At 33.4% G+C, this 18,571-nt stretch overlaps 1 protein-coding gene across 1 annotated transcript in view; it reads right to left on the bottom strand.

The window, feature by feature from the left end:
- LOC122631334 (helix-loop-helix protein 11) overlaps positions 1-18,571 on the bottom strand; it is a 56,960-nt gene that overhangs the window by 3,282 nt on the left and 35,107 nt on the right. The gene's annotated exons all lie outside the window — the stretch shown is intronic.

The raw sequence follows: 18,571 nt of genomic DNA on the forward strand, positions 1-18,571 counted from the left end.
TAACAAAGAGATAATTAAGTAACAAAAGTAATCCGAATTTCTAACTATTATGCAGAATTATATATCAAAGGCTCGTTTTACCAGATCACCAATCCCCCTTTTTCCTCTCCCCCCCCCCAAAAAAAAATAAAATAAAAATAAAACAAAATAAAATAAAATATTTCCGTTGTTATAACAAAATACGATACGAATGCAAAGTAACCAAATTTATTAAAAAAATAGGAAACAATCGATTTAATCGTTCTTATCCGATTAAATCCCTTATTATAATTTTCATTTATATTTATATAATTTCATAACGAATCGTCTTTATTTTATCATTAACTAAACAAAATTGGTACCGTCTTAAAATTTTAGCCGTGAGAACTATCATTTGACATATAACATAAATATAAAATAAATAAAAAAAAAAAAAAAAAAAGCAGTAAAAGAAAGAAAAGAAAGAAGGAAAAGGAAAAAATTATTTCGTCCGAGAGAAAGGTAGTAAAAAAGAAAGAGAAAAACAAGTAAAAAAGGGCGAATGGTCGTGACCGGCATTCGTGATGAATCGAACGTAAAAACACGTGTACGTAGTAACGTAGTACGTAGTATACCGAGGTACAGGTGTTTCTTACGCACTATTTACAACCTGTACCGGAGTAGAAGGAAGGTAAGAGAAGGAGAAGGAGAAGGAGAAGAAGAAGAAGAAAGAGAAAGAGAGAGAGAGAGAGTGAGAGACAGGAAGGGACTTCCTGTTTACGTGGAAGAAGGTTAAAGGGTTTCACACACGATAGCCTTTGGCCGTAGTACGCACGCACGAATCGATGACATACGCTATCACGTATCACCTACGCGATCTCGTACGACGTAGTAAAATTAAAAAAAAGAGAGAGAGAGAGAGAAAATTCTGGGAAAAGCATACGGTAGAGTCTAAAATGGCAAGAGGGCTGAAAACAAAAGAGCCAGTTGACACCGAATGGTAGGAAGGTAATGGAGAACGGGTGCACGGCTAGCACCTGCCGACAGGTGGCTAACGAGAGCCAGATGCTGATACGATGCGTTTAAAACTTGATGGAAAAGTAAAACGTAAATGAGTACACGCGCTCTCATTTCAGTTTTTCTATTTTTTTTTTTTTTTTAATCATCGATCGATCTCAAAAAAAACAAAATGTTTTGCTGTTTTGTCGATTTTTCTTTTTTTTTCTTTTTCTTTTTTTTTGAATACATTTTGGTTTTCTTTCGACCTCCTTCCTCCCCCAACTTTCCTCCCCATTCTTATCGCCAAATATTTATTTAGCGTTCGGTGCGATTTGATTTGATCATAAATGATCTGGAATTGATTTAACTTAATTTAAATAATTAAGATCGCTTTTATGTAGATTTTGCCCAAATCTATGCGTTTATTTAAATACGTTATTATTGTAAGTAATAATGGAATTCAAGTTTATTAACGCGAATGAAATAAATCTTGCTGCAGAAAAAATTAACTTGTAATGAAGGCATATAAAATAACAACAGTGACATTTACATACAATAAGAAGTGACAGTATTATTACACCGTGAATATTAATTTCATTGTCAAAATCTCGACTTCTTCGAAAAGAGGAAAACGATACGAAGTTTAACGTACGTAATTTAATTGATTCCCAGTTAAAAAGTTCATCGAATAATTATTTCATTATTTCATTAAATACATAATCAGTTAATTAATCATAAAATAATTACATTTGTTACAGATCGTGTGCAACGATAAATACTTCACTGTTGCAAATAAAAAAACTTTTTATTTTTTTCCTTTTATATTATTATATTTATTTACTTTGTCACATACTCAAAAATTTATGTTTAAAAAGTTTAATGGTTTCTGTTATAATATTTTATCATGATAGATCGAATTTTTTTTTCTTTTTTTTTTTTTTATGAAATTTTTCTATCATCGATAAAATAAAAGAGAAAAAAAAAGTAGAAAATATTCCAGACTGTAAATATTCTAATTTTATCGAGCTAGATTAATAAGATCTAATGGAAATCCTTCGAATAGAACTCACGGGTCAAAGATCAGAAACTTCATCGAAACTATGCGGATACAAACGCGGATCCGCAAAATTCTCGAAGATGTTTCTTCTTCTTGCACATAGGATATAGCTTAATGGTCAAGAAAAATTCATGAAAAAGAAAATAGATATTACTAAAATAGATAAACTTCCTCATTATGTTTGAACCCAAATAAACACGATAAATGCATAATTCTTATTTCATAATTATAATCTTCTTCGTTGTTCATTGAATTTTGTTTACGACAATGATTATTACGTTATTGCATCTTTAATTTCTTTTCTTCTTTCATTAAAATCATTTTCGTTTATCCCGTTCCGTAATTTCTTTCTTTATTCTTTAAAAACGTTTACATTATTTTTCGAATTACTCCGTTTCATTATATTTCGTAATAAACTTCTTAATACCAATGACCGTACCCACCTACTTTTCATAACGACCTTTCATTTAACCTAAACCATAATTTCATTCGCTTATCTTTCGCGTAATCGATATTACGACAAGTAAATTTTCTATTTTTTCCCGAATTTCTCGAATTTATAATTGAAATAAATAATATCAATTAATCGCTTTTTGTTTTGTTTCTTTGTTGTTGTTATTTTATTTTCATTTGATCGATATTCATAAGAAAAAAGGAAGATTGATTTTAATAATCATTAGTCTTAAGCGTCGCAAAAAGCGTCGTATAATTTAATTTTCAATATTAATTAAGGACATAATATAATTTAATCTATTTTCTTGAGATAAGAGATAAAGTTATTCAACAATTAATTAATATTAAAAGTAGGGTCTTTAATAACATTCATCTAACCTAATTAAAAAATATTTTATAATATTCGAACTTTTATTACTTCGATAAAAGTATTCTACCTTGAAATTTTTGACTATTTGAAACATAAATAATTACAAAACCGTTTTTTTTAATCCATTCATTTTAATCTATTCATTAATTAAATATATTAATTAAATAATATTAATAACAATAATAATAATAATAATAATAAATTATTAATCGAAATAAGATCCTTATATAAAACTTTTATACGTAATCATTAATTAATACGTTAATTAATATCGTTTCTATTTCTATGTGTGTGTATATGCGTATCTGTCAGATAGCACATAATAAATTTCAAATATAATTTCACTTGGTTATAATATACACTGTAATATGTGTTAAGTCATGTTCGCATACTCGCAGCATACCATTTGTAAGTCGTGGGACCGGAATAAGGATCTATATTTAAAGAAGAAGAGGAAGGTCGAAGGGAAAGGAAGAAGGGTGTAAGAAGAAACGGCATTAGGTCGTAGAAAGAGGGGCCTCATTTCGAAAAGGACGCGAGACTGCTTCTTGAAAGGCGCGAATGTTCGAAAGAAAGACGAAAGAAAATAAAAGAGAGAAGAACGGAAAAACACAAGAGAAGAAAAGAGAAGAGAAGAAGAAGTAATGCAACCAGATGCTGTTCAAGCTTCGCTTCTTTTTTTTCCTTTATTTTTTTAACTATCTATTTGTTTTTACAAGCATACGAGAAACAGTAAAATAATTATATTAATTAAGAGAACAAAAACGAATTATATAGTAGAGAAATATATAGTAGAAAATTTGAATGAAAGTGATTAATGATAGAAAACGTTCAATTTAATTTATCATTATTGATGTATGTGTATGTGTCTATGTCTGTGTATGTATGTATGTGTGGATATATATATATATATATATATATACATGTTACTAAAAATTTGATGCAAACTTCGATTGGCATATTGGAACAAAAGAAAATGATGGCGCAAGTATGTATCTCATATATAGAAGAAAATTTGAATGGAAATGATTAATGACGTTAAAATGATCTATCTAATTTATCATTACTGACGCATATATATATATATATATATATATATATATATATATATATATGCATATTTCATGAAAAAAATTTTGACGAAAACATCGTTCGGCATATTAGGGAAAGAAAATGGCGGCGCAAACGTGTATGAATTTTTCACATAAATAATGATGTTACTAAAAATAATTAGTTAAAAAAAAAAAATCACGTTACCTTATCCCCGTAAACAAAGATATTATTATTAACGTAGAAACGATAACATTCTAACGAAATTTTGAACGGTTTGATGTTTAGCATATTCGATATTTCGCAGAAGGACTGTACCCTCAGGCGAATATTATAGAGGATCGCGGACTAGAGTCTGCAAATGTACCGAATATACTCCGCTCAGCCAGAGTTACGACGCACGTGCCGAAATCTCGTTAGCACTGTTCCGTAAAGCCAAGGAAGAGAAACGGGCCAAGGTCGACCCTCGCTGCTTTCTGCGAAATCCGTTCGCAAGAGACCTATGTTCAAGATCGAATAGATTTACTAGATTACAAATTCATTGGTAACTAATAGAAAAAAAAAATCTAATATTTCTCACGGAATATATACGAACTTTTCTTTCTTTCTTTTTTCTTTCTTTCTTTTTTTTTTTTTTTTTTGTAAACGTTTTGTTTCTTCCCTTGCGACCACATCTTTGTCTCATAATATCGCTCTTTCCAAAGAAAATTTAATCAATTAAGAATAAAAATTAAATGTTTTTCCAAGTCGTTAAAAATGCACAAGTTAATTAGTCGCACGGGTAACAAAGACGATGATATAAAATGGGATTACAATTTTACGTTTGAATATAAAATTTTAAGTCAATCATATTTGTTTACGAAAAGAAAATAGAAAAGAATTAAAATTGATCTCTGACAAAAATCTAAGAAAACGAAGAAATAAATAAATAAATAAATAAATAAATAAATAAATAAATAAATATCACATTTCTTTTTTAATCGAAATTCGTAGAAAGAATCGGAGACCCTTTTAGAGCGTGAAGAATTAGTAGGGACCAAAAAAGAAAAAGAAAAAAAAATTAAAGAAATGAAATTTTTGTTTGGGACTTGTATGTATGTACTCGTAAAAAAAAAAAAAAAAGAGAGAGAGAAAATAAAAATAACAATAATAATAAAATAAAAAGACGACAGAAGGCTTTTTTCTCTCTCTCTTTTCTCTTAGAATTTGTATACGCAAGAAAAAAAAGATGTACGCGCTGTTACGTACGTTTGTAATAACGAAATGAAGAAAGAACGAACGACGGCTCTCACAGTCGCACAGACGTATTCTCATTGAAAGAAATCTTGACGGAGAAACGCGAGAGGGTGCAAAATGGGGAATAATAAGCGAGTTAAAGCGAGAACATACACGCGATCTCTTTTCTTTGCGGTCTTGAACGCACCATTCCAAGTTTCAATTCGAGAAGAGAGGGTATATTGCACGACGAGAAAAGCAAGGCATGCAACTACATAAGTATAAGTATGCATGCATGCATGCATATGTGTGTGAGTGTGTATGCATATATATATATGTGTGTGTATATATATATATAATCATATATATAAATGTACACGAAAGGGACACGATTCGTGTGCATCCAGGCAGAAAGAAGAATGGGGTAATACGTGCTTCGATATCCTACGTCCTTCTTCCATGCTATATTACAGGTATAGTATATATCGGAAGAACGAATACGAGAGAGAGAATGAGAAAGAGAAAAAGAGAGGAAGAGAAGAAGAAGATAAATAGACAGGCAGGTGGAGAGGAAGAGAAGTAAATGATCCTCTGTGTATGTGTGGGCGAGATTATATGAATAAATGGTCTTAGCTCATGATATATATGAAGTAATTATAATAACAATTATAATAAATTAGAAAAGAAACCTGATATCTGAGAAATAATTAAGATATATATAATAATTTATAGAAAGAGAGAGAGAGAGAGAGAGAGAAATAGATAGATAAATGTATAAACCGAAAGACATACATAGATATTTATAATCATAAAATTTTGCTGCTAACTATTGTTGAAAATTACGAGGACTATAAGCAAACAAGATCCTGAATCCTTTGTTTCTGAATGATACATACTTAGATATTAATTTATACTTTTTAATATGTTGTGTAGTAAATGAAGATGAATATATATATATATATATATATATATATATATATATATAAATTCATTGATCGCCTCTCTTTCTTTAACACACACACACACATACACAAACACAAAATACCGAAAAGATATTTATAATAGAGAAAAAGAAATAAATAAAAAAGGAGAGAAAGAAAGAAAAAAGAGAGGGAGAGGGAAAGAGAGAGAGAGAGAAAGACAGAGAGAGAGAGAGAGCATGACCTTCCACGACTGGTTACTACTACTCGTATTACCCCCACCATTTTCTCTCTTTCTCTCTCCCCTTTTTCTTTCTCTTTCTCTTCTTCTCTTTTCGAGAAGAGAAACTACTCTCCCACCAAGATCGTTCGTGTCGGGTTCTCGGAGCGACGGAGATCGCCTTCTTCTTGTTGCGCAAGCGATGGCGGCTGCGGTGGTGGCGGCGGCGGCATTCCAAAGACCGGACACGATGTGCGAGACGGAGAGAAAAAGATCGTACGTACGACTAACCAAACTAGCGCGAGTATATATAAGAGAGGGAGAAAGAGAGGATAGAGAGGAGAGAGAGTACCCTTTTCTCATCTTTTATAATCCTCGTGAAGCCGTTCGCGAAATTCTTTGTCTGTGTTTCTCTCCCTTCTCTTTCCCTCTGTCTCTCTCTCTCTCTCTCTCTCTCTTTGAAAAAAAATTGATGAAAAAAATATACAAAATACAAGGAACAATAATCACGATTAAAATTTGTTAAAGGCGAATATTGACAATTAAAGGCGATATAATGACAATTATTGTTTATATCTAACACGATTTGTTCGTTATCACACAGCAAATAATACATTTTTTGTTCTTCTATGTAAGTAAAAAACTTGTAATATATTAAAATATAATAAAATTTAAAGATTCTTTCGTTTCGGAATTAATTAATATTCGTAAAAGGTTGGACAAAAAAGAGAAACGAAAGATAGAAAGAAAGGAAGATAAGAGTAAAAAAAAAAAGAAGAAGAATAATTAAGTATCTCGGAAGATACATTTCGCATAAAAAAGAAAAATCTGTCACGTCCCGCGCATGAGTTATTATCACGTAATTACCGCGATTACGGCGAGAGAACTCGCGCAAAAACGCGTTCGTACGGCATACGAGAGAACATCGAGGACGCATAAAATTAGCATTTTCGAGATAAAACGAGCCGTTCAAATTCCTCCAAAAATGAGCTTTTTGAACGCGAGAGAGAAAGAGGGAAAGAGAAACCCTCGCGACGTGCTCGTAAACCTCTAATTTTCGCATAACGCCGTGGCTTCGTAATTAGCTGTAAATTCAAGCGTAGCACAGGTTGTTCCATCGTTCTTGCGACTTTGCAATGCTTTTGCAACACTCATTAAACTTTCTTAACAAAGTGCATGGATTTTAGGAAGGGCTAACATATTTCAAAGAGAACATAAATATCACGATTATAAATAGATGTATAAAGGGTGTGACCTTTTCTATACCAAATTAAAGCACAACACAACGCTTTAATGACTCCATATACGTTATACATTTTAAAAAATTCATCTTCGGATGTTTACTTTTTTCATTCCTTTTTCTTTTTTTTTTTCTCTTTTTAAAAAGTACCCAATTTCATATTTTTGTATTAAAATTTATTGAACGTACATTTTAGGCTAATTAAATGATTACCAAAGAATGTGAATGATTAAATTCATATTCCAGAGTGAATCACCCTGTGATATGTAATATGTATGAAGGGAAAACGTTTAAAAGTTAATATATAATTTATGTAAAATATATTATTTTTTTTATGACGACGTATACGATAGCCATATAATCTGCTTATAATACACTGTACAAATTTGGAATATAAATTGCATAATATCTTCAAAGTTATAGAGGACAATTATTCAAGCTCGAACATTATGAACGATCGGAAAGATCGTAACGGAGCGTGAATTCGAAGAACGCGTAATCGTCGTCGTCGTCGTCGTCGTCGTCGTCGTCGTCGTCGTCGTCTTCGTCGTCTTCGTCGTTGCCGATGATGCGACATTCGAGAAAACCGCAATGTTGCGGTAATATGTCGAGAGGATTCCGCAGAGTGTCTCCTCTTAACGAAGCACGTAACTAAATAAGACGAGGACTAGCGTTTCGTCGAAGTTCATAGAACCCCAAGGAATTGCGGATCTTCGACCTTCTCGAAACTTTTCTAGCTGATAAAACGAATGAACTTGTTGCAATCTTGACTATGAATGATCATCTAATTATATTAGATACATATTTCCTAATCCGTCAAGGAATATTTCTAATACGTTATATGTATATACATGAGCGTATGTGTTGTATGTGTTTGTATCTTCACATTCGTACGTAGAAATAATTCCTAGAGAAATTAGAAAAGTAAGTGATAATGCACGAAATGAGGTAAACAGGTTCTTCGAATGCATTGTGAAATTTTCTAAATTATTAAATGAACTCTTTAACTACACGGTCCATTTGTATAAAAACTGTAATATTAAATCAAGCCGAAGGTAATTAACACTTTACTTAGTAGAAAATTTTTTCTTCGAGAAATTATAAAATAAGATTCTGCGAATGGTGGACTGTAATCGGTTCCGGTTGTTTGTGGTAAATTATGTGAAAAAAAAAAAAAAAAAGAAAAGAAAAAAAAAATATATTTTCAAATCTATCAATAACAAAGATCGCCGAAAGATAAATTCTTCATCGATCGCATTGAGCGAATTCTCAATCTCTTTTTTCTCAAAATAAAAATATAAAAAAGTTTCATTGAAAATATTAATGAACGACGAATAATCAATATGAAATTTTAATATTATCAATTATCATTTCAATATGCAAGCGATTCTCGTATTTCTCATTTCTTCGTTTTCCTTTTTTCTCTTGCTTTTTCTCTTTACGAAAAGTTTGCATCCCATTTGGTCGGGATTTCACAGTTTCACAGTTTTCTGTGCCGTTCACCGTCGCGTCGATGCACCAACGACGACGAGACGTTTCGGCTCACACGAAGCGGTTGGGAGTAATGTCCTCGAGTGCACGTACGATAGTCTACGCCACGTTCAGAATGCAGTTGCATAACTTTACCCTCATGCTCTCTCTCTCTCTCTCTCTCTCTCTCTCCCTCTCTCTTTCTCTCTCTCTCTCTCTCTCTCTGTGCTCGCGTTCGATAATGTACGGCTTCGTGCCTTGGCAAAGCGTCCAATTCCTACCGAACCGAGCTTGTCGAGAGACTGCAGTTACTCTCAACTATCGTAATGTTTTTTCAACTTCTTTCTATTCCTCACATGGACAACCTTTCAAATTATTTATACACATACATACATACATACATACATACATATATACATACATATATGTATGTATGTAAGACTATTCTATTTTCTATTCCATTCAAATAAATATCAAGATAATCGTAAAATAACAAAAATATTACCCATCGTTATCCTTATTAATTAATACGTTAATAGAGGTATTAATACAGATGTATTAAGTAAAACCCTAAGTCGATCCATATAAAACGATAACACATCGTATGTATTACTTTGTTAACTACCTAATGGATTCTACTTATGTGTAAAAAAAAAAAAAAAAAAACAAAGTGTCCAACTTTCTAACGAAGATCGCGTTATTCGAGATTGTTTCGTTTGCTATCGTATAATCCGATGAAGATAGACAATAAAAGCGCGTAGACCTCACGACCTTGGCCGTGATCATGAACCGGATCGTATTCTCTCTCTCTCTCTCTCTCTCTCCTCTCTCTCTCTCCTCTCTCTCTCTCTTCTCTTTCTCTCTCTCTCCTTCTTCCCTTGCAGTCACGGCGTCGGCTTATCTATTCAAACATCGAATCTGGAACGGGCGCGAGCGCGCGCGCGCACACACACGCCACTAACTAATTACCCACGGCTTTTCCGTAGTTCTGCTCACAAAGTACGTAATTGCACGCTCGCTGCCGTTATCATTGATGTCGACTCTCTGGAGCATACATGGGGCTGGCTTATGGTGTACACGATACGATGTGATACGATAAGACACCCCGGTACATTTTTGTTCTTTTTTCTTTCTTCTTTTTTTCCACCTCAAACTATCTTGATGTTCACGTAAAACCACTTAAAAAATATAGGTATAAATTTCTATATAGGAAAAGAGAGAGAGAGAGAGAGAGAGAGAGAGAGAGAGAGAAAAGCTCTAAAAATAAATTCTATATAAACAGGTGGGTATATTATACGAGATATCATTTTTGAAAATAATCCAATATTAATATTTTTTTTCTTTTCTTCTTCTTTTCTTTACTCATCGACTTTTAATATTATGAATAATAAAAATAAGCATTGCAAAGTATAATCGTAAGGTGGCTTGGATTTTAATTTTTTTTTTTGCAATTTAATTGTACTGTCATTTTTAATGATATGGCGTGGCTCGTATTTTTAAATTTATTAAATAATTCATATTAAATCGATATATATATATATATATATATATATATATATATATCAAAACTTTTTTCTTTCTATCATTATTTTTCATAATCTTATCGGCCGTGGAAAGAAAATAAATGAACGATAATGAATTACGTGCAATCGTTACATAAACAACTGATTTTGCGTTATAAACGTTAAAAAAAAAAAAAGAAGAAGAAGAAGAAAAAAAGAAAAATGGTTTTGAACGATAAAAACGATAAACAATATTTTGTACTCATAAAAATAAGTATCGACCGAATGTATTTTGAGAGATTACAAATTCCACTTCTTCGAAAAAAAAAAACTAAGTTCTTTAAATAATTAAAAATCTCTTTCTTTTTATCATGTCAAAGTCAACGTTTCGTTTTCGGTGTAACCATTTTAACGATAAATATCTTATCTCTTAATAAAGTTAAGAATAATTTAGTAACATATAGGGACGAATAAAAAGGACGATACATGCATACACAGATATAATTATAACGAAGGTGATCGTTGGGTGATCTCGCGAATTCTCTCTCTCTCTCTCTCCCTCTCTCATTCTCATTTCACGCGTCTAAATACGATAGGATATTATCAGTGAGTATACTTCGAAGAAACGTAGAATGGTATTTTGTCGAGAAACGAATCGGATTCGATTACGCGCCGTAGCACGTAATAGAATCAAGGCGTCTCATTGACGGCACACACACATTCATATATACATATGTACGAAGAGAACACTCATGCTCGGTTCTGTTCTGCTCGACTCTATTACTCCGCTTTGCTCTACTCCGTTCTGTTCTGTTCTGTACGGTTTAGTTTGGCTTATCTATACCAGGCGTCGTGTGCCAGCGTTTAGTACTGATAAGACACGTTTCGAGGAAGAAACTAAACTCGGATGTTGCTCTCCGGAGCTGGAATTTTGTTATCGTTAGTGTCACTTGAGTTTCCCTTTTCCCTCTCCCTCTCTCTCTCATTTGATAAATAAATAATTCATTTTGATATATATATATATGTGTATGCATATTTATTAACAAAAACCAGATCCCAATTAGTAAGATCACTTATAGAAAGTGTCTCAAAAGCTTGATCTTAATTAAATTAAAAAGAAAAATCTTTAACCTTATCGATATATTGAATATCGAAATAGCTACGAATATAATTGGATATGTATATTCAATAAATAATAAGAAAAATTAAAATACGAATATATCTTTACTTCTACATGAAACAGAATCATTAACAAAAAAAGTTCGTCCTCATTAGCTCTCTATAATTAACAATTTTCTGTACTACGAAATACCAAGATTTCTCTTATCACAGATGGCAGATTGCAGGGAAAAAAACGAAAAATAAAAGGAAAAAAAAAAAAAATCTAATGACTTTCGGTATAAAAATAGTTGGACGAAAGATCCACGATATGATCTGCAATACCGATGACCTTTCACACGTAAAAGTATAAAAACACGTAAAAAAAAAAAGAAAAGAAAAAAGAAAGTACAGCCAACCTAACTATAACATTTTAACTTGTTATCATTATTGCACGTAACATAAATCAATTACTCGATTTCTTTACACTGACTTCGCGTGATACGAATAAATAAATAAATAAAAAAAAGAAAGAAAGAAAAAAAAAGAAAGAAAGAAAAAAAAATGAAAAAAAAAAAACTTCCCCATAAAATGAAGCAAAACTCGTTAGAACATCGAGAGGAACGTGTCAAAAGAACGAGAGAGTAATTACTCGGGGTAGCCTTCGATCTACGATCAACAAGATTTGTAAAAAGAGATGGGACAGACAAGGACAAGGGCAACGGAGATGGAGAACGTGCTCGTTTATGGGAGACGCGACGCCGTTTCTCAGCGAAGCCGAGTCAGTGGACTCGTCGACGACCCTGACCTTGCCTCTCGGACAAGGACAGCGAGATATGCGAGAGCCAGCAATGCGCGACGATGCCGCCAACGCCTATAGTTCCCTCTCCCTCCTCTCCCCATCCCCATACTGCTTCTCTCTTGCATTCGTCCTACCTCTCCCCGTCACCTCTCTCTCCTCTCATCCCATCCCCTTCTAACGCCGCCATACCAAACGAATAGCAGCTTCCATTTTGACGACAGAAAAAAGAATCGATCGATTTTTAAGCGTCACCGCTGACGTTCCCGAGTTTCTTTTTCTTTCCTTTCTTCTTCTTCTTCTTTTTTTTTTTTTTTCATTTTAATGACAAAACTTCTTGTCAATTTATTATAAAAAAGAAGAAAAGAAATATGTGTACATCGTACATAATGTACAATGTATCGATAGATGATGCGTTACTATAGACATTGTAGATATTATGTTATAGATACTTTGTAAGTGATTGAAATAAATGAATAAATAAGTAATTAAAATAAATAAGTTAATAAGTAAATAAAGTAAAATAAGTAAACGAGAAAAGGATAATGAATAATCACGCTCTTCGAAACAACTCGTTTGGAAATATATATATATATATATATATATACGTGTATATATGTATATATACATATAGTTTGATATGAATAGAGAATTTCCTTTGTCCCCTTCCAGAACTCCGTTCATCATTCTCCAACGGACGATCTGTCCCGAAGGAAAAAGCGAAACTTTAACTCCATTTTCATCGTGGTATTCGAAGTAGTTGCCGAGCCCTCGAGAAACTTTAATATCCCGCGTCGCGAGAGATTAAAGATTCAAGCCGCTATTTGACATTCCGTCGTCGCCTCGCTCGATGATGGAAAAGAGGATGGATCCTAGCAAGATCCTTTTTTCTTTCTTCTTCTTCTTCTTTTTTTTTACTTTTCCCTCTTCTTCTCCATTTTTCTACCTCATTCTCACCGCTCGTTTCGACTCTCAATCTTTCTCAACACTTCTCTCTCTCTCTCATCATATATCTTTCTTCTCGAATTTCTTTCGTCCACCCTCTTTCCTACTTTCTCGCATTTCTCTTCTCATTTTGATGACGTTTCACAGTGAAATCGTTTACATATGTACATATGTATCTATTACGATAAAAGCCGAGCCGTGTTGATACATAAACGTTTCCAATATATCGATACATACGTATGTGAATATACACACACATACATATATATACATATATACATATACATATATATATATATATATATATATACTGAAAAAGAAAATTGCGAGAAAATCTTGGATCACTATCAAAAAAAAAAAAAAGGATAAAAATTGTTTTTTATAATCAAGTTTCAAATCAGCTTTACGAAACAAATTAATAAAATTCGATCGATCCTATCGAATGTAAAACGCGAGTGAAATTGTTATTCGCTGCCTATTTTGGATGGGGCGTATCGAAAACAATTTCTTTTTTTTTTTTGTCGAGTCATCGAACAAAACTAAATATAATTGACTCAGATAAAGAATTTATTTTTGTTGGACGATGTAATTCGAGCACGATGCAAGCGATCAATGTTCTCCAGGCACGAAAATTCCAGGGTTGCTAGATAGCTCGCAACATTGTGCCGCGCCCTAGTGGCGAACGAACGTGGCAACCGTTCTTGTAACTTCTACACAATGTTGCATAGGATCGAATGAAGGGGTGGTGCACAGGGGGAGGTTGAGGGGAAAGGGTGAACCAAGCAGAAACTACTACTTTGCAGGTGTACGTTTTTGCGGGCGTTAGAGCAGAGAATTACGCCGTGGGGAAGTGGTTACGTATGATTATCTGCGAAAGAATACACAATGTTGTTCGAATAAAAACAACGACAAAAAAAGAAAAACGAAAAAAAAAAAGGTATTATCTACCATTGATTCATCGTAAAAATCCAACGAGAGATAAACTGATTTTTTTTATACTTTTTCTACGTTAAAAAGAACTACATCGAATTGAGGAAGAAACGCGGAAACCTCGAAGCTTGTTATTTGATAAATAATGAAAAACAAAAAAAAAGAATAAAGAAAGAAAGAAAATATGTACTTGAATAGTGGAATGTTCTCTTTCTTATTGAGTACAATTACTGAAAATATTTTATGATAAATTGCTTAATAAAAAGGAAAAAAGAATAAAAGAAGAAAGAAAAAATGATTCCAAATACGTTTCTTAGAAACAAACGATGATATTTTGTGTTTATCAAAATAACGAAGATGTTTTGAATTAAACGATCGAGTCACTTATTAGTCATAGAATTGCAATGCGAATAACGAAAGACGGGGGGAGGGGAGGGAGGAAGGAAGGAAGAAAGAGAGAGAGAGAGAGAAAATGTCGGCCTCGCCTTGGAAAGGCACGCGTCGAATGAGATAAAAATTGAAAGAAAGATTGTTTCCTCTATCAAAGTCCAGCTTCTCCGTACGATCACTTTTACCAATAAACTCGAAGAATAAGTACTTCAAGTGAAAAGAAAAGTTCATTGAATCATTTCGATTTAAAACTGATAATAAAAAAATTACTAAGATAAAATCATTCGTTAAGACCAGTTCGAGATTAGAAATTATAACTTTCCTGTAAAACGTCATTTTCTCTGTGCAATTAAACGTGTATAACGTCATCTTGTTATCTGGATAACTTAACGAAAGACGTCGTAAATTCTTAATCTATTTTTAACCGATGACTTTAAACATAGACTTACTACTATAATATAAATCACATTTCTCTCTCTCTCTCTCTCTCTCTCTCTCTCTCTCTCTCTCTCTCTCTCTCACACACACACACACACACACTCTGTTTCTCTCGTTGTGAGTAAGAATAAACTCGCCAATCGAAATTCTATGGAAACGTAATCGGGTCAGCGTGAAGTTAATAATAGAACATGAAACGACACACAATGAGAAGCAAATAATAGCACGTACTGGGAATATCCAGAACCTTCTAATCTTTTTTTTTCCTTTCTCAATGTTATCATTACACGTGTATATTGCGCGTTATCTCTTGCACGTTTTCCAACATTTTCCAAAAACAAAACAAAAACATACGATCAATAATATGATTTGCAATAATACAATAAAAGAAACAAACATATTATATAATATAAAATATTGCAAATTATATTCTTCAATCTATTAAGCGTTAAAACAAACAATATGAATATTTATCGATCTTACTGAATAAAATAAATCTAATTCAATTGGAATTCTATTGTGAAACATCCATATATGGCGAAAAATGTTCTATTTCGGAATTCGAGAAAGCTCATTGTCTACTCGTAAAGTCTGAAAGGTTCACTAGTTGTGTGGTGTTACAGTAGTATTGGTTCTTGGTATGCGTCGCATTCGGAGATTCGTCGATAACGAGAGAAGAGTGGGCGGGAGAAGTACGGTCCTCTTCTGGAAATGGTACTAGCACAATGAAACATTACAGTCATAGTAGTAGTAGTAGTAGTAGTAATAGTAGTAGTAATAGTAGTAGTAGTAGTAGTAGTAGTAGTAGTAGTAGTAGTAGTAGTAGTAGTAGTAGTAGTAGTAGTAGTAGTAGTAGTAGTAGTAGTAGTAGTGTAGTAGTAGTAGTGTAGTAGTAGTAGTAGTAATAGTAGTAGTAATAGTAGTAGTAGTAGTGTAGCAGTAGTAGTAGTGGTGGTGGTGTAGTAAAAGCTGGAAAGTGGTGGGTAGTATCGGTAGTACTACAAAAGGTGGTAGTAGTAGGTGGTTGTAATGTCGTGAGTGGGAGAATGCAAAAGCGAGTGCGCGCGGACGCGCGCGCATACACATGAGCTACATCGTACTTGGCTCTCTGGCTAGAGTTCGTAATGAATGGTGGATCGCCGTCGCGTCGGTGTTGGCGACGGGGCAACGCCCTGTCAGCCAGCTGACTCAAATGAACTAACTCGAGCTAAAAGCTCGAGTCTCTCTACGTCTGGATTGATCGTCGAGAACGTTGAAACGACGAACGAATTTTTCTTTTTTTTTTTCTTTTTCTTTTCCCTTTTTCCTTTCCTTTACTTTTCTCATTCTTTTTCTTCATAAATCGCTAACGAGAGCGAAATATACTTTTTGAATATAAATCGTAAGAGATAAACGTGATCACGTAATAATGTATGTGATTTAAAAACAAAAAAAAGGACAAACTGCAATTCTTTTTTTTTAACTAATCGATCGTCATACAGTCGATTTTAAGTTTCATTTGAAATTGAACGATTTTTCATTTGAATTTAATTTTGTAAAAAATATCGATTACGTTAATTATCAATGATTACGATCTTATTTTTAAATCTCCTTTTTTCATCGGAATATCGGAAAATATCGAGGGAGAGAAAAAGAAAGAAGAAAAGTATTACTTATCAAAATCCCTTTTCTATCTACGCATACGCATATATTCTTTCGAAGTCTCATAACTTTTTTGAATTTTTCAATGTAGCAACCAGTTATTTGAAAGTTGAAATTTTCTTTTGATTTCGTTCCACTGTTTCGTGTCCTCCTTACCTACACCCACATATCTACTTTATACTCTTCTATAACCTTCCCTCTATCTCTTTCTCCCTTTATCTCTTTCTCGTTCATGCTTATTCTAACATCCTTGACTTTACATGTACCTCTACTCGATATCAGCAGAGGAAGCGTTTTGCGAAGTAGATGGCTCGTGAAGAGCGTAAAGAGGGAGAGGGAAAGGGGAAGAGAGAGAGAAAGAGAGAGGATATTATAGAAGAGGATAGGAAAAGAGACCATAGTTGTGGTCGATCGTTTCGTCGGTCAGCAGTCAATCGACCTCGTTTTACACACGTATGTACATAACGCGTACACCCTACCTCACCCTATATAATACATCTCCGTCGAAAAGTTTTCAAATAGAAGAAGAACAAATCGAAAGAAAAATTGAAATAGAATAGGTGCTATTATTGCTACTCATTGTACGATCACGGAGTATTTGTACTTTACGAAACTGTGTCAGAAATGGTGCATTCGAGCCAATAAATATATTTAAACGTAACGTGTTCAACACAAGAGAAAGATACCTACTTATCCGTGTCAATGCCCCGACTATTCTCACGCTACCTTTTCAACGTTACTTTACCTTCGACATTTTTACATTAGAGATTATTCTTTAGAATTTTCTATTTTTCTTATTCTTAAAACGTTCTTACGTAAGATGATTGGCTGCTTTACGCGTACATACCTGAAACAAAAAAGACAAATATTTCGTTAACGAGATATAAGAAAAAAGAACAGAAGGAAAAAGAGATAATAAAAATACGAAATTCTTTTCGGTATTTACTATCGATTCTATCGATTCTATCAATTCTATCGATTACTATCGAAATTTGCATGAATTCTTTACCATTTCACAATACGAACGGGGAAAAATATAATCGAGAAAGTCCCTTAACAAAAAGTTAATTAATTAATAAATTAATAAATTAAAAAATAAATAAACAAATAAAATAAATTTAAAGAAAATATAAATTCTCGAGAATGGTAGATAAAAAGCAATGAAGTTTCCGTGGTGGGGCAGTAAAAGTGTGACGTCATGACCAACTCATGTGGCATTTTGGTGGGGAGAAACACGAAAGGAGCGAGCACCTGGTGGAGGCGCTGTAATCGCGTAGTAGTAACAATAGTAATACTAGTAAAGTAGTATAGTAATAGTAATAGTAATAGTAATAGTAATAGTAATAGTAATAGTAATAGTTCTAATAGTAGCAACAGCAACAGCAGCAGTAGTAGTAGTAGTAGTAATAGTAATAATAGTAATAATAGTAATATTAATATAGCAGTAGCAGTATCAGTAGTAGTAGTAGTAGTGTAGCAGTAGTAGTAATAGTAGTGTGGCAGTAGTAGCAGCAGTAGTAGTAGTAGCAGTAGTAATAGTAGTAGTAGTAGTAGTAGTAGTAGTAGTAGTAGTAGTAGTAGTAGTAGTAGTAGTAGTAGTAGTAGTAGTAGTAGTAGTAGTAGTAGTAGTAGTAGTAGTAGTAGTAGTAGTAGTAGTAGTAAGGGGCGTCGCACCGCCCGGGCGAGTAAAATATCGAGCGACGAGACCTCCCTTCTTCGCGACGAACCACCACGCAAACGATGACGTCACGCGCAGCGTCAGCTGCTACTCTACGAACTCCCTGCAACCGATGCTGTGAACCCCGGCCCGGCTTTTCCGCCCTTCCCGGATCTTTCCGGTGGTAGGTCGCGCTCGATCACTCGTTGAACTCCATTT

The sequence above is a fragment of the Vespula pensylvanica genome, chromosome 8 (assembly GCF_014466175.1).
Source record: "Vespula pensylvanica isolate Volc-1 chromosome 8, ASM1446617v1, whole genome shotgun sequence".
NCBI classification, from domain to species: domain Eukaryota; kingdom Metazoa; phylum Arthropoda; class Insecta; order Hymenoptera; family Vespidae; genus Vespula; species Vespula pensylvanica.